Source organism: Cottoperca gobio, chromosome 10 (genome assembly GCF_900634415.1).
Source record: "Cottoperca gobio chromosome 10, fCotGob3.1, whole genome shotgun sequence".
NCBI classification, from domain to species: domain Eukaryota; kingdom Metazoa; phylum Chordata; class Actinopteri; order Perciformes; family Bovichtidae; genus Cottoperca; species Cottoperca gobio.
This window is the reverse complement of record NC_041364.1, coordinates 24,078,025-24,103,369: the sequence shown is the minus strand read 5'-3', so window position 1 is coordinate 24,103,369 and position 25,345 is coordinate 24,078,025.

Sequence of the window (25,345 nt, the reverse complement as noted above, 5' to 3'; positions counted from 1 at the left end):
TATACTTTATTTCCACCACTGTAAACACAGACCACACAAAGTGTTTACTTTTCTAAATTTGGTACAAACAACCCATTGGGGTGATCTGGGTTTTGAGCAGTATATCCTTATTTAAGCCTTTTCCTGGAAGGCTGAACTGATGTCAGCAAGGTAACATGCTAACACACACTACAATGTTATGCTACTGGTACCAATAGAAGCCTTGACCCACTAATGTTATTAGATCAAAAATGACGTGATCATCAAACATAAATCATCCTGTTGGGAACCTAAATAACTGTACAAAATTCCATAGCAATCCATCCAATAGTTGTCGAACCACTTCACTCCAAATTAAAAACGTAAACCTGCTGGTGGCACTAAAGTCGGGGTGGAGGGTCACCAAACTCAGTATGTTTCAACGTCTATGTTGAATGTCCGTACAATATTTTAAACCAATCTACCAATTGGAAAGTGAGATATTTCATATTATAATGGAAACTTTTGACCTGCTGGTGGCTACATCAAATATCACGGAATCTTTACAGTCATTAAGATGAATCCTGTCGGCATCTTGGATGTGTCTACCAAATTTCACGGCAATCCATCAATTATTTGTCAGATCTTTGGTTACCACATAGTAAAAGCTCTGTTTCTCTTTTGTATCTCATAGAAATGCATTTTTCACACTCAGTATCTTTGAATTGGACGAAAAATATTCCCCTATCTCTAAAACAAGCCCAATTAGCTGTGTGTAATGGGTTGTAACCGTCTCGGGGCAGGATCCTGTGACTCTCTACTTTCTTACCGTCTTTTATTTTGCCTTTTATCTGTGTCTAAGCTTTCACTTGTAGTAGTAATAATGCTACTGCACCCTTTGCTTGGCACAGCTTTTACCTCCTTTCACGGTCTCCCTGTCTGTCCTTCCTCTGTGATGCACAAGGACAGGATTGGTTCAATTGCCAAACAGATTTCAGAGTGATGCAGATGAATAAAAACATCAAAGACGTGCCCATAAATATATAAAAGTAAGCTGAATGAAATTAAATCCTGTGAGAGTAGAAGGAGGGGGAGAGAGTGACACAGACAGAAGGCACCAGACATAACAGGAAACAAGTAGATAGTAGTTGCATTTTACAACCTTAATAAAACCTAACCTCACTGAAAAAGTTTTGATTGCCTTATCATAAACATAGCATTAACCACAAGCTAACTAGGGCTGCATGGTAAATATTGAATAATAGAGTCATCAGTCGAGGAGATCCTAATTAAAATGTTGTATTGTCAGTCAAAACATGGGATGACAGCAGGCTACACAGTTTTACAAATCTGTGTTGTCTCTAAATTACATGCCTGTCAATTTAACTATGACAGAAAACCTGCAGAAAGAAGCTCTGCCCTCCTTTTCCATCCTTGTTTTCTGCAGCCGCTCTGCTGCTCTGCTGATAAATTCTAGCTGTGTCAGACAACACCAGAGTCTGCCTTGTCTTCGTGCATTAGGCAGCATTGTTAGCCTTCCCATGGAGGCCCATGTTAGCTCAGTTTGTCTCCATATGATGCTCAACCAAGACTATTCTGAAGTCTCTTGAAAAATAGTTTCTGAAATTGGATTTATGATCACCTAGCTTTTCTTCTAGCAATATCTTCAGTGTTACTGAATGTAGAAACACCTGCATGATGTTATGATCATAAAGGTTTATGTTATGGCCACCAGTTTGAATGATTTCAGCTTTTCTCAGAAGTCTTGTCTGTAATTTTGCCATGGTAGACGGGTCTATATACAACAATGACCCATGACAGATACTCAAATCCATCTTGAATTTGGTTTGGATTGTCAGACTTTTTCTAAAAATGGAAACCAAAATGCTTTCGATGCTAAAATCTCGTCCAATTGCCAACGGATTCTGCATTGATATTTATCATAATGTTCATATTTCTACTGTATGGGTCATTCTTTTTACTTGACAGAAAGCATTAAACATTCTAATGCCCTTGGTCACCTGTACCTAAGCAAATAGCAAGTAGAATTCTTGAATCATAAGCAGATATTACATCGTTAGTGACAATCTTTGTACTGAATTGAACAAAATCTTTTTTAATTAGCTATGTGATGCAACTTTTCAATAAATACAATTAATTAAAGCCACTCTATGTAAGTTGCATAACAAACATACTTATTTAAACCCAAACCACAATCTTTTCCTCAACCTAACTGAGCAAGGCAGGCGCAAGCTCATGGAGAATAACAAAATAACTTTTCATATCACATGAATCGTTGTATGAGTATACATTGATTACAACAGTAGACACATAGAAGTGTATACATAGACAGGTAGTTTCACATATCTATAAAGAACCCCTATGTAGGAAACCAAAGAGAACAATTCTACTGCATCTAAAATCTGTGAGGAATTTATCGCTAAAAACAATCATGTATTTACTTTCCATTCTTCTCTTTGCACATGAACATAGTTGTATGCTAGTGTGCGTGTGAAGATATCAAAGTACGTGTATGCACAAACTTTAGTATTTGTCAGTGTATTTGTCCGTACAGTTGCTACCAGAGAACAATAATTATCCGCATCTGTGTGCTGAAGCCTGTTGACACTGTCATCTCCATTAGCAACAGCAGGAGCTATTATGGCACACAGGCAAAACATGGTGGCAGCTGTTGGGACACACACACCCTGTTCACTGACACAAGATGCCATAATTAGCCGCTTTTGCTGCAGACATAGTGCAACAACATATCTGTAGTTATAAAATTAAAGTTTTGCCGAATATCTGCTGAATTAGATTGCGCTCAGTGAGGGGAGGCAACAAGGTCAGTAGCTGCTAGATACCAACATCCAGCTGCCACAGCCCATTCCTGAGCTCTATATATGATTCAAAAGCTCTGGCATGTACATGTTGAACACTGACACGTTTGTTAAAATATTTATTACACTTGTGTCTGACATTTTCAATCTTTGCAGCAGACGAGATACAGTATGTCTTGCCAGACAATAACTGTAAACTGTAATGAACTCAACATGAGAGATTGAGTTAAGCTTCATCTTAACCAACTGAGGATATAGAACCAGAAGATATGCGACGCAACACCAGCCTACAGACATTAAAGGGGCTGCAAAATGTGCATTATCTGCCTGAGCTACATGTTTATAAAAATACTGAGGTCATGACTTTCTGTCTCCAACACCTTTCCACGTTCTCAGATCATTTAGAACCAAAACCAAAACGAAATCTTGCAGCAGTGTGTACAGTCTGAATAGGGGGGGGGCCTATTAGAAATAATGAGTTTGTGTTTCATCCATGTCAGATACTCATATCAGGAACTTTTATCATAACTAAACATATTATTATTATTTCACTTTCTCGTCATCTTATTTTGTATTTTACGCAGGACTCCCGGGAGAACTGCAGTATTGACACTGATTGGATTATCCTTTGTAAAGGAGCTTTAGTTTATATTACAGCTTAAATTCTATTTCCTGCAGCAAAATAAATAATAAATCAGTTATAGATTGTGATATGAGTGCTGTAAAGATAGCAGAAGATAGTGTATGTTGTGTGATTTATACCCCTGTAAGCTCCAGCTTTGCAGAAACACTTCTAACGTGTCGTCATATTGCTGTCAAACCAGTTGAAAGACAGTAAATTTAACAAAATGAAACATTGGCCAATGTCAAAAATGAAGAAATCACTTTTATGTTCTGATAAGACAGCCAAATCAGACTTTTAAAAGCACACGGCAGGCGTTGCCCAGCAGCTAGGGATCTGCTGAGTGGTGTGCAGAGTCCCCTGAAGGACGGCGACATGACGTGTCGTCTGAAAACCTTCCAAGACAAAGATGACAAGAGTCACCGCGGGGAGGCAGAAACATCAGCCGAGACAGAGACGGAGAGTGGGCGACATTTTCCTTTTAAATGTCAGCTTGTACAAAAGGGCTTTAACGGAAGCACTTTGTTTAGCATTTGTTTAGGAGAGCTAAAGAGTGCAGTCAGTGGAGCACACATGACTGGGATTATACACACAAACACACTCAAGTATTAATGAGAAGATGACAGCAGAGTCACACAGGCCTTCTGCGCTGCACTGCATCTGCTCACATGGAGTGTGAGGGACTGAGGCATGAGTGTGTGTAATGTGACGAAAGCAAACTGTGCTATTACATAATGAGAGGTAAACTATTCATAAACACACTCGACACCAGACCTACATACTGAGAGGTAAAGTTTTCAACTGTCAGTCTTTCTCCTGTTATTTTCTCTATTTATTTTCCTCACTTCTTCTCCCCACCTCATAATGTCTTCCCCCTTTGTTTCATTCTTAAACTTCTGTGGCCAAGCCAAAGTGCTTACCAGCTGTTTGTTTTAGATGGATTTGTTCTCGCTTTCCTTTTCTGGACAAAAAAGGGCAAAGGCCAGATGAAAAGAGAAAACAGGACTTTCTGAGATTAGTTTTTCTAACTGGAAGCAGAGTTGGCAGCTGCACTCAGGCTCAGTGCCTGAATGCACCAACTGCATTGGTTTTAGACACTCCATTAATGTTAAGTCTGCAGTCCTCGTACCAACGATGTTGTGTGGATCCAACATATTGGACCCATTGTCTGTTGAAAATAAATAAAAGTCTTCATAGTCTAAGCATTTTCTAATAGATAACAATGGTGTCGCAGCGCGGTCAGACTACATGACCACATGGAAGTGAGTCATCAGTCAATGACTGGATTATGGAGATGCAGAACCAGCAGAGGTCCAACTGCTACATTCGTCATGTCAATTAAAAATAATAATAATAATAATAATAATAATATTAATTGTGATTGCCATTTGCTGTAGTGCAAATGCAGGAAGTGTGTGCTATTTGTGTGTGCTGATGTACCTGCTTTAACTGCATGTTTGCATGCGCATGACGGCTCTTGAGTGTATATTGTGTCCCTTCAACACATTTCAGCTTGTGGCCTTAATTGGCCTTAATTATTCAACACATTACGAAGATGCTGGAGTAGCTGTTTGACCTCTCATGGCCACATCCCGTCTTCACGCAGCTTAAAGCGGACGGTTCAGATTTTTTTGAAGTGGGCTCGTATGAGGTACTTACCTACAGAGAGAGTGTAACTTTCAGTAGTTGGTGGTAAGCACAGCCCCAGGTTGGAGAAACAGATGTACAAAGTAGGCAGCAGCAACTTTTATTTTTTTTAAAGGGTTAGTTCAGATTCACCAAAGTCGCCCAATAAAACAAACTAACTAAGTGATCGCGGTGAAGCAGCAACTCTCGCGTTCTCAGAGGTAAAATGATGTTTTAGTGGTTTTGAAGAGAGCATAGATAAAACATGAAGTACTGTTTTGAAGTGCAGCAATTTACAATAACTTCAACTTCTAACAGTTTGTTTCTGACTCGTACACAGATCTCATCTGCTAATAACAACACATATAGTAAGAATAAAAAAACAAGATAAATGGCCTCTGTGACATTTTTGCAATGATTCATTTTTTCTTGTTGCAAACTGACAGAAGCCCTCTCTGATTCTGAGGGACTGACACGGAAAAATGGCTTTTACAGTTAATATTTAGAGTGCTGCAAAAAAACTGTTGAAATCAAACTTGCTTACAGGAAACACTTTACTACGACTTCCTGTCATTTAGCCAGTTATCCATATAAACCCAGATCCAAATGGATCAATGATATTGCTGCTCAAAGAATGTCATGTATGTTTACATCGAGTTCAATATGATGACAATGACTTTCACTTAATTTAAATTACTCTGGGCATCTTCAACCTTCCATATATTCCTACATATACTGTGGGATGGTGTGGTTCAGTAGCAAGGCTCTGAGTTACACTCCAACATTTATTATTTTGTCTCATTTAGTCTTATTTACAGTGGATACTGTAGAGCAGTTCTTTCTTGGAAATTCCTCTGAAACTCAACAAAACTCTAATTGAAATAACTCTCACAACTCACCAGGGAAATAATTAGAGCATTACTGGCCTGTAAAATAAAACATTACCATTTTATTTCCCAAAATGAAGATCCAAATGCTGTTTGAATCCTTTAAAATTCAAACATCTAAACTTCCGCTTAAAGAAATACTGTTGGATTTGGTGACCTAAAGTAGTGAAATGTACTATTAGTCTAACAAGAGTGTTCAGCCATGTCTCAGTGAGGCTGAGCAGCAGGGCTTGGAGTTGAACGCTGAGCTCGGCTGGTTATGATGACGTTCACCAAGTTCACACTCTTGGATTAGTTAGTCAGCATGTGTTGAGCAGTTGCAGGAGTTTAGAGAGAGGTACAACTGCCTGTTGTGATATAATCAGGGGTCCGGCTGTCTCTCTGTCTATTGTGCGTTACCTACCGTCACACAGAAGCACTTAAAACAGTGATGCACGTAAACGCTCCACAGCACACAGACACACACACACACGCACACACACACAAAGACTATAGGAGCCCCCACTATCTCAGCCTCTGTTGGGAATATAGAGAACACAGAGTAGTTGTTTCGCTCCACTCTGCTCTTATCTCCCAATTGCTTCTTCATGGTCCAAACCCTTTGTGCTCTCTGTGTGTCTGTGTGCCAATTAAGAACATTTTATTTAGAATCATTACTTATTTACATACCGTTTCAAGAGAAGAACAACATTTATATAAACGGTTGGGAACGCTCATCACGTACACACTGATGGTTTGTGGAAAGTTCATTATAAAATATTCTCATTTTATATCAAGATTTTTCTTCAAGCCTTGTCTACACAGGAGGCCTGTCATTCATCCTAAATGGGACGTCCGTAAAACATTTTTTATCATTTATTGACTGTATATAATGTGTGGACGGAGTCACTGTGGCGTCACCCGTTGGTTTGTGAACTATTGTTTAAAAGCCTCAAGTTTGGAATTTAGGTTTTTTGGAGCATAGTGAGACATAGTTAAATATTCTAGTTTGAAGCTGCTACAGATGGATATTAGACCTCTGGAGGGCAGAAGAACTACAAAACAAGCAAGGGCACACACAGCCCCGACACAGTATTACCTTCATAAGGCTAATGTATTTAACTCGCAAACATGGATTCAGTTGGCATCCGATATTCATTCTCCTTTTAGCTCGGTTTTGGTCTCCACAAACTTTATTTCCAAAGATAACTTCTAATTTATGTGTGTGGCCGCTGGCTGTTGACTTCTTTCTGTAGAAGGAAACATTTTTTCTTAGCAATCATGACTAAACAGCCTAGTTTTTAACATATAAACAAAACATAAATAAATCCAATGTCCTTCTTTTTGCGCATGATTTGTCCTGGGTATAATCATATTTCTTCATGTATAATTAATTATATGTTTCCAGTTTGAGATTGCCTTATGTACATAAGCAATGCACAACCTTTAAGAGTCTGCTCTAGTACGTGTAACTTTTGATCAATGTTTTGATGAAGTAAACTTTCTGCTTTTGTAAATGTCTTTAAAGGGTCAAATTATATGTTTCCCTTCCTGAGCAATAAGAATGCAACATTAAAGCCATGCTGCTCGAGCTCCTGAATCAAAATGACTTACTAAGTTTAGAATCTTCCCTCCTCCATGGAAATCAAATTTGTAGTTGGCATAAAACACAAGCAAATAAAAACTGTATAAACATGGATATTAATCATGAAGTGGTGAGAAAAGTTCAGTGTTATTGTCATCAGCTATATTAAAACAAAAGTGTTTGTTCCAATAGATGTTTAGGATGGTTTAGGATGGTTTGTTCATAAAATGTCGCGACTGGAAAAGAATCTTGCAAAGCAGTAGAATCCTTTCTATTTAGCAAATCCTGGAATTAAAGGTTTATGTCATGCTAATGGTCTTTGTAGATAGAAGATTGGAATGCTGTAGCTCATTTCTAATCAATAGCACAGAGCTTATCAGTGTTCACAGGAAGCTGCAAACAGCACCTGCTTTCACTGATAACAGCAGCCAGTATAAGTGATACAGATGGATTCTGTTTAAAGAGACCATGCATTAACACTGAAGTCTGTAAAAGCAATGTGTAATTATTAAAAACTCAGTCTACATACAATGGTTGCCACGTACCTTCAAAATTCAACCTTCATATTCATCCCGGATGTGTCCTGCAGTGTAAATTAAAGACGGTGTGCAGCATTCCTGTAGAAGACGGAGCTTTATGACCTGTAGCTGGACTCCTGCATGCTGCACCTCCAAGTGCTAAGGTATCGACACACCTAAAGCCGGACCATGTGATGTTTGAAGGAGGAACACAATCTGTTAGATGAAACGTTGAGTCCCTACAGAATAAAACAAGTCAAGACAGCCTTTCTTAGTCTGGTATGACCCGTAGCAGTAGCTAATGCAGTAGCTAATGCAATAGCAGTGGCTAATGTTAGCGAGCGTTTGATATGTCTGTCTTTGGAACTGCAGTCAGTGGGTTGATTATGAGACTCAGCATTGCCAGTTGTACGATAATTATTGTATTTGTACGATAATGTTTCCCTCTGTATGATCAATAATGTAAAACCGCCATAATTTACGATAATTTGACAATTTTGTGACACGTACAATTAGCATTCTGTCTTAGCATTTAATTTTAATTTTGTAAGAACAGAAATGGTCAGACTGATGGACTTTAGGACACATACTCACTTCCACGCATCATAGCTACGTCAGCTTGCTTTAAAAAAAAAGAAGAGAAGAATAAGAGAACAACGTCGGTATATTTGTAGATGTTTTAAAACATAGTTTAATTAGTTATTTTGTAAAATTACATATTTATAGCTATTTGTTCTCATGCTTATGACTGACATTTAATCATTTTCCTCAAAATACAATCATTGTAAGCCTCATGTCTACTTCTTCTACTGTTGTAATGTTAGCATGTCACAGACAAACACTTCAAAGGTTTCATATCAAAAGTGAAAGAAGAAGACAACATTGTACCTCATCAGGAGACATGTTTGTTGCTTCCTGCTTGTGGTCCCTTTGCAGTTTCCACAAGCTCTTAGTCATGTTGCTTAATGATGAGGTTTCAAACAACTCACTCAAGAGAATTTTGCTAAATGAAGGAAAATTCAATGTGCCATTATTCTGTAATTGCCACTTGGCCACTGTTCAGTGAAAAGGTATACTGTATTCTTTAATACATCTATATAAAAAGCATTTAACTGAACTCTAATGCAAGTTTCGAACTGACTGAGAACATGTGCAAGTATGAGTAAGGGTATTTATCTTAGGCTTATTACAATAAATATGTTAAAGATTCAGGTTCTGCACTGATCACAAACAGAGGAATTCAAAGGGGGTGTGGTATGTGGCACAAATTCCTTTTAGTTCACCCCTCTCCTTTCCTCCGCTCTGTGGGTGTGTGTGTTGGCAGCGAGGTCTCGCCCTTTGCGAAACACAGCAGAGGAGGGAATGTGAATGTGCAAAGCATGCTTTATCTTCAAACCATTTTGCGACCCCCCCCTGCAGTACCTCCGTGGACACCCTGGGGGTCGTGGATGCCCTGTTGAAGACCTAGGCTGTAGAGGATTAATATAATATTAATATATATTAGGGCTGTCAAGCAATTCAAAAAAAAAATCTAATTAATTACATGCTTTGTGATTAATTAATCTAAATGAATCGCATATATCAATATTTGCTGTGAGAAGCATTTCAAAATATTCAAATGGATTTTGGAAGATGAGTGAATCAATGAGTAGCATTATAAACTGGTCAACATGCCTTTTAATTCAATACTATTTCTCCAATATCTTGTATGCTACAATTATCTTAGACAACACAGACCAACAGTTTGAAATAAAGTGCAATTTCAAATCGCGCATAACATCTTTCATTGCACAATAAACAATATGTTGTGGTGGCTTAAAAGTTGTGTCATTTGACGCCATGTGTAAAGCCTCCATTAACCTCCTGTCCTCTACCACCTGCAGTCCATTGCAATCCATTTCGCGATGTTGTTAATGTGTCTCAGGTAGACCGACTCATTCTGCGTCTGAACGCCTGATTGAGAGTGTATGACGAGACGGGTCGCTCACTTTAGCATCAGCGGCGGTGCTAGCTAGCTCCGAGCTAGCTGCTAAGTGCTTTGCGTTGAGGTGATATTTCAGGCTTATTTCTGTGATTAATTAATCGAAATTAACTTTATTAAATTAAATTAAATTTGACAGCCCTAATATATATATATATATATATATATATATATATATATATATATATATATATATATATATATATATACATATATATATATATATATATATATATATATATATATACATATATATATATATATATATATATATATATATATATATATATATATATATATATATATATATATATATATATATATATATATATATATATATAGGGACCTGGTGATTTCGCTGAGCTGCATAATATTAAGGTCTTGACCTTAAACCAGCATTTATTGGTTAGTGTTGACTGCAATTACTGTGGCTTTGACAGGACTCACTGGGAAAGACTAGGCACACGGGGCTCCTGGGAACACAGCACACACCAAAACACACTCAGTCGTGTGTGTGCTGCCTTCTGATACAGTGAGTGTATGTGTAGTGTACAAGTCAGACTCGACCAGCCATCATTGAATCACAGAGCAGAACCTTTGAGAGAAGTCCGCTAACACATAGCTTTACATTTAAAAAATGTAAAATATATTTAGTAACATTAGTCGTATAGACATTGAAATTACTGCTGGTAAAAATGATTCCTGACTGATGTGATACTCCTGATAGCTCTGCACTTTAACCTTTGCTGAGCAAACAGACAGGACCAGCTGCCTCTCAGGCAATAGGGGTGGGCGATACTGCAAAATTTGGTATGGATCCGATACCAAGTAAATACAGGGCCAGTATTGCCTCTGTCTCGGTGCAGGGGGTCTGGTTGTGGTTTAGTGATTTCCCTCCTCCCTCCATTTACTTTGCAGCTTGGAGTTCTCTTTTGGGTGTGTTTTTAGATGTTTGTATACATTTGTGATGTTGCCACAGTACTTTATTTGTTTTCTGCAAACATCTCAGCTTATATTATGTTGGTCTGCAGCTGTAAAATAACACCAAACGGTGCTCCTCTCCTCTCTGCCATCATGCAGCCAGAAATGCGCTGCTGAGTGACGTCACGTGCATGCCAGCAACACTCACAGTATAGCAGGTATACGCAAGTATTGATCAATACCAACATTGGTATCGATACATTGATATTTTAGATCGATCCGCCCACCTCTAACAGGTAACATCAGAGCTCTGAGTTTGAAGTGATACATTTAAATCTTACTATCAATCTGGATTGTTTTGATGTGAGTGTTTGAGATATTGACCGTGGAGAAGTGTGTGTTTGCTCCACTATAGGTAGTGTGCAAAGACGTGACAAAACTGTGTGACGTATGCGTGCGACGCCATGTTGGTTGGAAAACAAATCAACAATGGCATCTAAAGCGAATAATACAACTGCGACTTCTTCAAAGTATTCTGACTCTCTGGAGTCCTCTGCAAGGTAAGATTCAGAGAAAAAGTCCAAATCTGCGGCCTAGACCCGTACACGCTAAAGCCGTCGGATTATATTGAGGATTTAGAGTTATTACCGGTGATTACATATCCGGATATTGTGAACTACCTTGTGCTACAAACGTTAACGCACAAATGAAGGCATACAAGAGTTTAGATGCTTATAATTTCTTTGTTTCTGGCTGGGTTGGTAGTCTTCTTGCCAAACCAGTGAAAGATAATGGCTTGTCCATTCCCGTGTAAATCACTCTCAAAGAGCTTGAGATACATCACTCAAGCCGTGGTTTGGGAGTGAGAAGAGCGGCGATGTTATCCTCACACACAGTGATTGTATGGCTGGATTAAGGGAAGCATGTTCTCACATTGGTGCTTTGCTTTTCGAAAGTGAAGTAGGCTCAAGAATAAGCGAAACAAAAACATGCACAGAAGAAAAGAGCAAATGGCTGCTATCCTTTGCCGCTTCTCCTAGTGACGAGAAGTAAGGTCTTACAGTGTTCGGGTATATCATAAGCACAAATGTTTAACGTAAACATTGAAAACATAGCTTTAGCATAAGCTCTTACCGGATATAAAGTGGACGCCACACACACTGGTGAATTGTGCTTTTTCTTCTGTTAAATCTTTACGATTTATGTTGCCAAACCACAGTTTACGGCGTTCGATAGACAGCAATTCATCCCTCTTTTGTGGATCATTGTTTTTGATGATTTTAGGAAATCTAAAGAACCATTTCTCTGGGTCACGAGTAGCATTATTACCACAATTATACACTGCGCACAAGATCGGCATTTTCTTTCAATCTTAGACGTTTAAATACAAAGGAAATTACGAAGCGTTGCAGCAACTCACACGTGAACGGCCGCAGTCTTGGTTGTGTGTATACAACCAAGATGGCTGAATTCTGGGTTGGGAAAAGGGTGACGTCACATGCACACAATCTATATGGCACTGTGAAGTAAATAAACTCCTGATTGTATTGTGTCACATTTAATGATTATCACATGTACTCGTCCACCTCAATCAAAATGTATTATTGCACAACATGTATTTCTGCACAAATGTATAATGAGCACTATATTAGTTATGAATGTGAAGCACTGTAGGTTCTCTTCAAAGAGTTTCAGGTCTACCTCCATCTCGTCACAACAAGACGGCCCACCAAGGGGCATAACCGCGCCAACATGGACCAATGAGGAACGACGACACCCTTCTGTAGAGAATATAGCAAAATGTTTATGATGTTTTTGTACCACTTTCACTTTTACCAACAGACAGCTAACTGGCTCTTTATTGATTCGGACTGTGGACTTGGTGTGTGAAAGTGTCCTCGGCTGAGGGTATTTTTCGAAATGCTGTCATCATCACTTTAAATAAATAAGTATCTTGATCAACTAGAAGTTTACTGGATTCAATTGAAAGACTATCACAGTGCCCTTTGGGCTTCAAAACCCTTCAGCACTGAATGGTGTTTTGTTTGCGGTGCTCAAAGTGGCAAAACACTACTTTTGAGAAACTCAACAGCAAGGAATCCTCACCTGGTTACTCTCTGGAGAGTTTTGATCATTTGAGAAGAAAAAAAAAATGAAAGTTCAAGTTATAATTTTAAACTTTGAAAAATACAATAATATATTCAAACAAAAAATAAGTGATGAATAAAATGTATTCAGGTTGAATATTATTTCGATTACGTTCTGTAATTCATTTTAATTTTTATCTATCATATATATTTTAGTATTCATTCATTTGCAGACTTTATGTTTTCAAATTCATATTTTTACAGTTTCAAATCTTATTTTTTACAGACCTTTGCCCTGATCTAGTGTGGGGGGCCATGGCTTCAACTGAGAGGGGCGTTGAAATGTGAGCAAAACAAAGAAGGCTGAGGAGTTGCCTCCATCATGTTGCCTTCAGGAAAGGTAGGTATAATTCAACACTTTCTATACACCATATTCCCGTGATTGGTGGTAAAAAATGCTGACGCCAGTGACAAAGTTTTGCAGGAACTAGCTTTATGCTGTTAGCTATAGAGTTAGTTTACATATCATAACCTTTGTTAACACAGCAGGACAACATATCTCTCTATCTCTATATATATATATATATATATATATATATATATATGTATGTATGTATGTATGTATGTATGTATGTATGTATGTATGAATAGGTTATTTCAGGCTGAGGCAGCCTACATTTGCTGCTTCATTAAAGAAACTGTCATTTTTCAGGTATGTTTTTCTTTCTATTGTCGTTTGGAACGTGTGTGTAGTTTTGTTTTAAGATTTAGGAACATAGTGAAACCTTAAAAACAGTAGCTGTGGAAGCTTAAAAATAATGATTTTTACAGTCCTGAACAGTCAAATCTGGAGGCCTTAACCAAACCAAATGGTCCTTTTCACCACAATGGCAAGATTGTTCATTTTTGTTAAACCTTCCATATTAGCATGAAGCATGACGACTGTAAACAGCCTACCAGCAGCTCTGACAGTGCAGCACAGAAGAGAAGGTGGTTGGGAACATTGCTATGCATGTGCGATTGTGTGAATAATTAAATAATGGACACCGTGACGGGAGTGTTTGTATGGGCAGGTGATGATGTGAATAATAAAACGTGTGTTCTCAGCTGTTGAATCAGATGCTCATATTTCAGATGAGTACACCACCTAGTGTGTTGTATGGAAACATTTTACAGTAATGATCCTCACTGTGCTGTGCAGGGCGGCATTCAGATGTATGAATGTGCTAATGAGCACAGTATCAAATGTGCTAGGTGTATCAGTTTAACATCGATAAAGCATTTCCATATTAAAGGATAATCTCACTTTAAAAGGATAACTCCAGATAATTTTAACATTCTCTGTTATTGTTATCATGAGTTGAAAATGTTATTATTTACCAAAGGCTACACACACCCTGGGCCAACAGTCAAAGGCACAAAGCAAGTAAAACATGCCATTTCTGCTTAGTCACATACTCTGTGTCTTTCAGTTAATGGTGGCGATATTTCTTACCCGATCGGGCTGCTTTACTGTTAATGTAACCCTAAAGCTCTTTCTGAGTTTATGACGATACTCTGCAGAAAATCTTGTTTATGTCTATTATTTCTTAATGGCTATTATCTTTTCTTTATCATTCATTTTTCAATGAAGTGAAAGAGGTCACAGTCTTGGCACTACGGCTACAGGCCAGACAATATCAAGCAGGTGGAGTGCACAGTGATGGTAATGGACTTGCATTTATAGATCACATTTTTAGTCCTCCGACCACTCGAAGCGCTTAAACACTACATGAGAACATTTATCCATTCACACACATTCACACACTGATGGCAGGGCTGCCATACAAGAAGCCAAGCTGCTCATCATCTATTGTAATGCTCCTTCACACACTCACACCGATGGCTGTGCCTTTGGGAGCAAGTTGCAGTTTAGTATCTGGCCAAAGGACACCTTTTCTACCTGTTCTCCTTGTTTTTCTGTCTTTATACTTCTTCTTGTTTTATTTTGGTAGAATCTCCCTTGTCTCTCATTTCAGATACTTCACTTCCTGCCCTTGTGTGTTTCTCGCCTGTGTGATTACCTGTCCTGATCAGTTTCACCTGTTGCTAATCACCTTCCTCTATTTGTGTATTTAGTCTCTGCTTTCCCCTTTGTCTGTGCCAGTTCGTCTTATCTGTTCTAGGAAGTGTTCCAGGGACTTCCCTAGTGTTACACTCTTAGTTCTTGCTACCTTGCCTTGTCACTTAACGTATGTTTAGTTGAATGTTTTTATTACTTGGATCTGTCTATGATTAGTGTAGCCATTAGGGTAAAGCTTTATAGAATCAAATTGCATTTTTATTTAAAAATGGCTTTCCCTATAGGTCCGGTGCTTGAGCTGTGTGTGTGTGTGTGTGTGTGAAGTATCATGGGAATACTTTCTCCATGATCAGGCACTTCACTGCCAAGCATGGAGTTGCTGTTAACCAGGGGAACACAAGTGGGTATATTTATTATTGTTAACTAGACACACTAACACAATATGATATGACTGTATTCCATGACCCAGAGGCCTGCTTAATTTAACTGCAATTTCAAATAAATCCTTTTATACTGAACCCCAAATTGCTCCCGATGGCCTGGCCAACGGTGTGGCCATTGGGAGCAATTTTGGGGTTCCAAGGCTGTCGTGCAGAGGGTATGCGGAACTCCATTAATATATCAGTGACCTGCACATGTGGATGACTCTGCAAAGCTGGCCACAGTGCTTTTGGGAGTGCTGCCTTTCCCTGAAACTCATGGTAACATCACTGCTGCAATGAGGTCTCACGAAATTTAGTGGTGATCCTTGCCTACAAGACACAAGGGTACAAAAAGTAGTCACATTCTTCAAAACCAGCACACCAGCAAAAGAAAAGTGCAGAAGAAATCGTCCAGTGATGAAGCTTATTTTGGAGGTGGGACACATGCTGCAACAGCATCTTCCTCATGCTACAACGCCTTTTCAAAGACGAGTCAGTGAGTGAGAGTTTGCAAGGCAAAGATATTTTAAATCCACTGCAGCCTTGCTCTTCGCCAGGGGACGTCACTGTAACTGAAGCTTCAATTAATGAACCCATTTTCGAAACTATTTGTTAAAGTGCTTCAGTGCTTCACAAAAGCTTAATTTGCACATCACTACTTTTGGGTCCATTTCCCACTGATGCCAGAGCAACACTCTGATAACTCCCACATGCGGACAGCAGGAGCCTGGGATCGAACCGTCAATCTTTCGCTTAGTGGACGACTTGTTTACCGATGGAGTACATTGTTATATATTGCGTTGCTATGCTATTTTCAGGAGGGCAATATTGTCCTTTTAATTACTCTATTTATTTGACAGGGGTAGTTACCATAGATTAATATTTCTACACTCATCAACTCACACTCCAATCCTGTGGTGGAGAATAGAAGCGGGTACACAAGAGAGTACAATGTAAAGCCCAAGGTTCTATTTCTGATTCTGGATTAACTGGATTCAAGCTTCCATTATGCCCTCTTGTTCCAACATTCATTTATAAAAAATAATACTACATTTGTTAATAGCCAGCGGCTTTGACTTTCAAATAAATTGGAGATCACATAAAAATCTGCATTGGAACATTTACATGGTTTTCCTATCACAGTAGTAGAAGTAAAATAGTTAGAAAGATTACATCTGGATGAGCAGGTGCTTCCTCTAGAATCTCCACCAGCTGTGCAGCTACAGCTGGTGGAACAGTCATTTCACTTGCTTCAAAAGAACTTATCTGTCAATTGCTTGTGAAATTATCTGGCTTCTCACAAGGAAAATCAATGTAATTTTGACAAGTAGTTTAAAGGAGAGGTTTTCAAACTGTGAGGAGGGAGGAGGCAAAGATACTGTGGGAGGTGGACAGGGGCAGGTGCATGATGGCAGTTCTAAAAACAGCAGGAAGTAAGTTGTTGTACTTTGGCCCACTTAACAACATGGTCAGCAGTTGGAGCTGCAGCAGTGGCTGTGACACACAGCTCATATAGAACATGCAGACACATGTTTTTATATTCATAGTGAATAAACATCTGCTGAGAGACCATAGAATAAAGATGGCTCCATATAACTTCATAACTCTTCCTTTAGAATCTAAATGTTTAAAAGTTGTCTTCAGTATCACAGTAATCCAGTAATCCAGTGATAGTTTTCTACACATCCTGCAAACAGAAACCACTAATAGCAAATACTTTTGATGGTGCCAATTTATCAAAACGTAAACAAATATAGGCAAAAAAACAACAAGTTAAAGCTAAGTTTATGCTAGCTGCAGTGTCCCCGGCGCGAGTTTGCTGCACTTGTTCGTGCACCTCCGAACTTCTGTAAGTAGGACTTTTCAGACATTACATTACATTACAGTTAATTTAGCTGATGCTTTTGTCCAAAGCGACTTACGTGCAAACAATCATGGAGATACAACTCCGAAGTACAATAGCTTCAAATAGGTACAATCGTATAAGTGAACATTGTCTTCAAATAGCCTGTTTGAAGTGCAACATAAGTGCAACATACAAACAATAGAATACAAATTAAACTATTAGCTATAAATAAGCCAAACAAATATAAGTGCAACATACAAAGAACAGTTATTATGTTTTCTTCATGCGCCGAGGTGCAGTCGAAACAGGTGAGTTTTTAGTGCGACGGAAGGTGTGAAGACTGTCTGCTGTCCTGACATCAATTGGGAGGTCGTTCCACATTTTGGAGCCAGGATAGCAAACAGGCGGTTTTGTTTGAGGGGAATCTGGGTCCCACTCGTAGTGCGGGAGGAGGGAGCCGATTGGCTGACGCAGAGCGAAGTGAACAAGCTGGGGTGTATGGTTCGACCATGGCATGACATGACTTCCACAAGTATTGATAAAAGTTTAATTATTTATTTAATTAATTATCTTATTTAATTAAGAATTAAGATAATGAATCTCAATTTGTTTTTTTATTCTTTTAAAGGAGATTTTAGAAATCTATATTAGAGTAAATATATTGGCAGTTGAATTGTTTAGAAGTTACGCAACCTTTCAACCTTCATTTCCTTATAATACATTTATTTATTTGTACAGGGATTGTATAAATCATCCCCCAACGCATTGTGGAAGCTTTACTTTCAAAACTCAGAGCCCCAAATAAAAGTAACACAAGGAACAGCAGCAGTGAAAAATCTATTAATATTAACTTTTTACATCTTTGGAAGTCAATTTTCAAAATGCTTTCCTGATGTTTGTGCACACTATTGTTGGGTTTTGAAGCCCAAAGGGCGCTGTGATTGCCTTTCAAATGAATCCAGTAAACTTCTAGATGATCAAGATACTTATTTATTTAAAGTGATGACAGCATTTCAAAAATACCCTCAGCCGAGGACACTTTCACACACCAAGTCCACAGTCCGAATCAATAAAGAGCCAGTTAGCTGTCTGTTGGTAAAAGTGAAAGTGGTACAAAAACATCATAAACATTTTGCTATATTCTCTACAGAAGGGTGTCGTCGTCTCTCATTGGTCCATGTTGGCGCGGTTATGCCCCTTGGTGGGCAGTCTTGTTGTGACGAGATGGAGGTAGACCTGAAACTCTTTGAAGAGAACCTACAGTGCTTCACATTCATAACTAATATAGTGCTCATTATACATTTGTGCAGAAATACATGTTGTGCAATAATACATTTTGATTGAGGTGGACGAGTACATGTGATAATCATTAAATGTGACACAATACAATCAGGAGTTTATTTACTTCACACTATCGTACATGTGTCTTGTGCATATGCTTGTGTGTTGTGCAAAACATTTCCTTCAAAGTCACTTTGGATATAGCGTGTGATGCTAATGTATGTAATAGAAGTTGACACACATATCCATGCGTCACCTTCTTGGTGGCACAATTTGTACCTTGACTGTCAGCTCACATGCAATCAAATCCTTTTTTCTGCCATGAAATTTGTCATCTTAATCTCTCCCTTCTCTCTCTCTGTTTCTTTCACACTCCCTCTCACACTAACAGGCACACACCCTGAAGGGCATGAATCCCTCTGCACTAACACAACTACTCTGAGTTATGTGAGGCAGGTGAGAATTATGACACCGTCAATTATGTATATGTAGTCGCAGAGATGTGTGTGTGTGTGCACATGCTGCATAAATCAGGCGTTCTTGGGAACACTGATTTCAATTTTGAATCGTTCCCTGGAACGCTGTTTAAAAGAAGGCTTATCAACTACGTGGGGAAAATCTTTCGCCGGATTTTAGATGAACATAGCGGTGTTCTCTTGCTTTAATTTACTGCTGGTGGAGCTTTTCAGCTTCATTAAAACAGCTTTGCTGGAGCTCCGTCACAATGATTTGTATCACGCAAACGCTCTGACTGATCAGCTTTCTTTGCAATTTATTGTCTTTTCTTTTTTTGTACAAACCTTGTAACATATGGACGTTATTTAGGTATGTTCAGTGGAAAAGCCAGTTCCAGTTTCACATCCACCTTGAGCTGTTGGGAGCTGCCCAGTATACCCAGGCTACCTCCACTGGGAGCTGGCCAGCTTCCCATAGCTCCACAGCAACACCTGAAGTAATGAGCCTTGCTCAAGGGCAGCTCCAGTTTGTTAACTATCCCTACCTGGATTTTTGAAGCTGGATACGAAGTACAACCTTCCCATGGGCTGCGTCTCCACTTTAACCTTGAAGCTCCACTCCCAGTTGGCAGCTGATGATAAGTGACAGCTGTCAACATTTCCCATGTGGATAAAGTCTCCAATGGCTATTCCACTGAGCCAAAGCACTGACAATGTGTATAAAAATGTAAGTAATGTTAGTGACTGATACAATTTCAATGTAAAGGTTATAAATCTAGTACAGGAGAATATTATTTCACATTCAATTGTCTTTCATATGCTACTGATTTTATTTGCCTAATATGTTTTGTAGAAATTGTACAAAACATGGTCCCTTCAAGTTTGAGTTTTTACAATTCATCCTGAGGACTGTTTAATGATAATCCTACATTTCAATCTGAAGATTTTGACCTCATGGTTGAGCTATCTGCATAGTGAAGTCTAAATGAAGGATTTCGATCAGGAGATATTTATTTGTGTGAACGGAAATGTATTGACGTGCACAAGATGATGAGACATGTGAATAGTCTTTTGTGATTAGAGTTGTTTGTGATATCATATATTTTAAGGGGGAAGTGAAGCCATAAATAGAATAGGAACCCCCCCATGGGATCTGATGACTGGAGGTGAACGGGGTCCAGACGAGAGAGCAGAGAGGACAGATTTAAAGTTTGACAGCAGTGATATAATTGGCTGAATCTAGTTGGTTAACTTAAAGAGTGGACACCCATAATGAGCTGATTAGAAGCAGCTGGAGGAGTGAGGGAGAGAATTGAAAATAAACGAAGCATAAAGGTAGTCTCCCTGATTGAACTTACGCTGAGCTTCATTAAATAAGAATTAATTCTCTGAGGAATATGAATGTCTATATCATATTTTATGACAATGCGACCAATAGTCTGAAAGAAATGTGGACAAACCAACACACTGACAAGACGATGCCACGATTAGAGCAAAGCAGCATGGCTAAGATCATGCTGTAGGTCAAATTAATCACATAGACAATATGTTTTACAAATACATTCAGTATGAACATTTTGCATTGTCAGTTTGATTGCAAGATATTTCTTGATATGTGCTGGAGGCAGCATAATATTTCTTACTAAATGTATCTTATAAAAAGTGCTTATATAGATTCAACTCAGCACCTGCTGACGGTCTTTGTGGCTGTGTACATACTACATCTTATTTAAAAATCCATATGCTGCCTCAGGGAATCCAACTCGTTTTCTCATTTCCTAAAAAGCTGTCTTTTTTTTGAACGCTCAAATTTCCTTTGGTGCAACAGTCTGAGCTGATTGTGAGGGATCATCAGCAGTTACACAGCAAAATAGCAACTTGGAGTCGTGAGTCACATCTAGTTCCAAGGCTCTATGAACCAGCTGTGTTTGTTTTTTCTGCAGCTTTTGTAGTTTATTTTGTGATACATTTCTGCTTTATCACATGCCATATAATGAAGGCCAATGCAAAAGATGAGAACAGAAGGGATGATGTTACACGGCTCTAGTACATCAACAACACACACTGTCAGGTTTTCTTCAAATTGCTTGCAGGGATTGTAGCTAAACGATGTACACAACACTGACAGCTCCTGTATAACTCAAAGCAGTGATTTTTTCTCTGTCTCTCTCTCTATACATCTTTTTCTGTGAACTCTGGTCATTTGGGTCCACAACTTGCTATTTTCAGCCTCCCTCACATGTTTTTTCTCCGTTCGCATGTCTGAACCTGTAAATTGCATTTAGCCGCTTGCAGCCTTTTACTTCTCCTTCAATTAACTCCAATTCAGATTTTTTTTTCTCTGGCTTTCTCCTTCTTCTTTAATTTTGTCTCTGAAGATCTTTTTCTTCTGTCTCTTTGACTCCCCCCCACACACACACACTGTCTGCGTACTGTAACTGTTGTGTTGTTGAAATTAGGTTTAGTACATTTACGCAAGTGCTGTACTAAAGTAACATGTTGAGGTACTTAGCTTACTTTTACTTTATTTTTATATTTCCATTTCATTCTTCTTTATACCTCCACTCCATTTCATTTCAGAGGGAAAAGTGGCATTTTATCTGCATAATTCACAGCTATAATTACTGCTAATCTGATCATCTGGGGACCCTTTGGAAGGGCCCAACCCCAAGGTTGGGAACCACTGGACTAAAGGTATGTAAAGTATTTAAAAGGAGCTGCACTTCAAGCAGTTAAATGCTGCTTACACTTTGATGCATATTAATCTAATAATGAATTTATTGCAGAAACACTGTACTATAATGTTGATACTTTAAGTACACTTTGTTAATACTACCTTTATACTTTACTCCTGTAATTTAACATTGTGGTGTTGGTACTTTCACCTAAGTAAAGGATCATATGTAAATGGAGGTACTTCCACCTGACAGGAAAGAGCACATTATTATTATTTTTTTAAACACAGAATCAACTGGGGAAGCGTAGTTCTGATATTATGATGTCACATTCTAAGCTTTTCGTACGTCATTTAAAGCATCATTCAAATTTTTTACTCGTCCTATACTTATACGGACGCACGCTCGTAGTTTTAGACCGGTGGTTAACATTTTGTATTCAAACAAAATTACTAAAATGACTTCTGTGCTTTAATGGTATTTAAATTATATCATCCAATTAGTTGGAAGTTATCAGCATCACAGATATGGGTTAGAAGGGCACTGCTCCTACCTATGAGTAGGGTTAGAATGCCCTTATCATGTTTCCACATGGTTGCTCAAGGATACAAAAACAAGATGGAGGTTACCTCTGGCGACTGTAGAAATGATGACGGGAACAAAGCAGGATGACCAGTCATGTAATATAAAGTCTGCTCAGGATGGATGGGTCAAGCAAACACAGGAGACCATGTTTAACCAAAAATCAATGTTGAGTTATTCTAACTGACGTATCCTACATAAGTGATGTAACACTACGGGATAAACGTAGACGTACTTATTTTATCCAAACTTTTTCTTAAGCCACGTAGTTTTGGTGCAATGCTTTGACTCACTTAGCATTTTTAATGATTTAACACTTCAAATCCTAATAAAAGACCAAATAAATTAACTGCAGATGAACGGAGCGTGAACCAGGCAGTGCTGGGAAGGCTGCTGTATAAACCAATTAGCTGGGCTGATAACAAGCCAAGAGGAAGAATCTTTCTCCATATTTTCTCTTCTCTCATTTCTCCCCTCTCTTACCATCTTTTTCTCCCCTCAGCAGACCAGTCTCTGTGGGCAGAGATAGTGCTGAATGCTGCCAAGGTAAGACAGAAAGAAAGGCAGAGAGGGATTGTAAGTGGAAAACAAAGGAGGGTTGGGAAAGAGGGGGTGAAACAATTGGAGAAATAATTGAGGGTAAAAAGAGTGGAGGCAATGAGAAAGAGGAATATATGTGTGAAATGAAGCTGGGAGGATGAGTAAGGTCAGACAAAGGGACACTGAGGAGTGATGGCCGTGGCTGGCACTGACAAGTTACAGCTGCTGAACTCAGAGAGAAGGGGAGAGAGACACAGAGGGAACAGAGAAAGAGAGAGGGAGTACGAGTGAGAGGAATGCCAATGTTAGACCACACAATCCAGGTAATGAGGCATTCAGTTCTGCTGCAGAGACACAGCTGAGAGACTCTTCAACAGCAGCTGCTGGAGAAAGAGAGAGAAGAGGGGAGGAAGGCTCCGCGCTTCACGTCAACGGTACCTTGTTTGATGGGCAGCTTCTCAGGAGGAGATGGAGAGAAGACACAAAGAGGATGAGGGGGTAAAGCAAGAGATGCAGGAGGTGACAAGCAAGAAGAGACCTACATTTGAAACGTTCAGAGGCAGCGTGAATAGTCAACAGAGGAGGGGGAGAAGCTAGATGGAGCTACGTTTATTCGAGCTTTTGTGAGCTGACTAGTTTGCTGACTTGACAGTTTTCAGATTTCCTGGTGAAGCTGTAGTGATGCAGCACAGTGGGCGATGTGTAAACCTCCCTACCTGGTATACGCAATCAGAATGGTGAAAGATACATTTAGCTTTGTGGATCTCATTTTAATTACAGCTGGTGTTATTAAACAGGTTGACAGTATAACTATCTTTAAATAAAAGACAAATAATACAACAATCTTAGTGTCCAATAAACATAAACCTGCAGGGTCAGCAATCTTTAGACTAGCTAGCAAAGTTGGTTGCATGTGCAATAATAGCAACTATAATTTGTATATAGCCCTATCAGGACTGGACAGGCACTGACCATGCAGCTAGCAAACATAACTTAAAGAATGGGTTCAGATTTTTTATTGGGCGAAACCTTGTTTGTCCAAACCGTCCTAACCTCATGCCTGCCGAATAGAATCAGAGAAAGCAGACCCCAATTGTTGAGAAGTTTAAACATATTTTGGGTTCATTATAAAACACTCGGAACTTCGTAAGACTTCCTCAGACGAAGGAAAAAACGATCATTTCACAGTATATTGATATCATGCCAACAACAGCTTCAATGTCTATATCTGTATAATATGTGACAGACATGAAAAACTGTTTATTTTTTAACTCAAAACTTCCTGTTTCCATTTCAAAATAAAAGCCCTGTAGAATCTCTTCATGCATTAACACAAGGCTTTTATTCTGGAATATTTGCAAGGCAGTGTTGTGGAACAGCGGTCCCCAACCTTTTTTGCAACATGACATGTAAGAAAATATCTTTACGGACCGGCCTTCAAAGTGTGTGGGGGGGGGGAGGGTAAATATGACGGAATAAAATGATACGGCCAGCATAAAAACAAATATATAGTGCATAAAAAACTCACCATTACGCTGAATTTGTGGGAGCCCTGAGTTTGTGTCTCTGCAACGAGCCGGTCCAATATAGGGGTATAAATTATTCACCAATAGTAAAAGGTTTCTTCGCCTTAGCAATACAGTTAGTCACTAAGTATGACGCTCTCAGTGCACTCGCATTTGTTGATGTCTATGTCCTTCTTGTTAATGTTTTTTTCTTTCAAAAAACTCCAAGTGCTTGTCTTTTAACGGCGGGTGCCAGTGAAGCCGTTATGAAGGCTTTGTTGCCTCATGTGCGAGCCTGTATATTATGCAGAGCGGCGCATGAGAATCACCTGTAGCGATAAACACGTATTTTAAGTAGGACTCCTGATATTGTCTTTTAAATGCCTCCTCATTGGGTCTTTTCCCTTTTCCAAAAAAGCTCTTTAAAGACGTTTGTTTTCCACTCATTGTTGCTTGTGGGCTTAATTTAAAAAAAGTAAAGTATCACTTGACTGATAGACGAACGTCTTGACATGTGTCAAGAGCAATAGAGACAGATGTATTCGGTGATTTTTCAAAATAAAATATGTTTTTATTCAATCTTTCTGCGCGGGTGGTTGGGGACCACTGTTGTGGAAAATGCAGTTGCTTGAAAGGTTACATTAATTAATTGAGTATTGGCATTATGGGAGGCAAACTCAATGAAGAAAGAAAGGGCTGGCTAGCAACGTCGGAGCAGCGCAGAAGCTTCAGAAACGCTGTCTTCGGGACTCCACATATGTGCAGGATGTTACGGTTTAATAGCATGCACAGTAACCACCTGGCTACCAAAGCCTTTTTAGCCTTTTAACTGTGACCTTTTGTCTTATATCCTTAAGCTGTTAGACTTTTGACAATTTTGCCTCTATCCAGCCATCCATCCAGTGTTGCCAACTCCTCAGTAAGTAAGTAAGTAGCTATTGGCTCTCCTAAAAGTTGCTAAATTACGTAATTA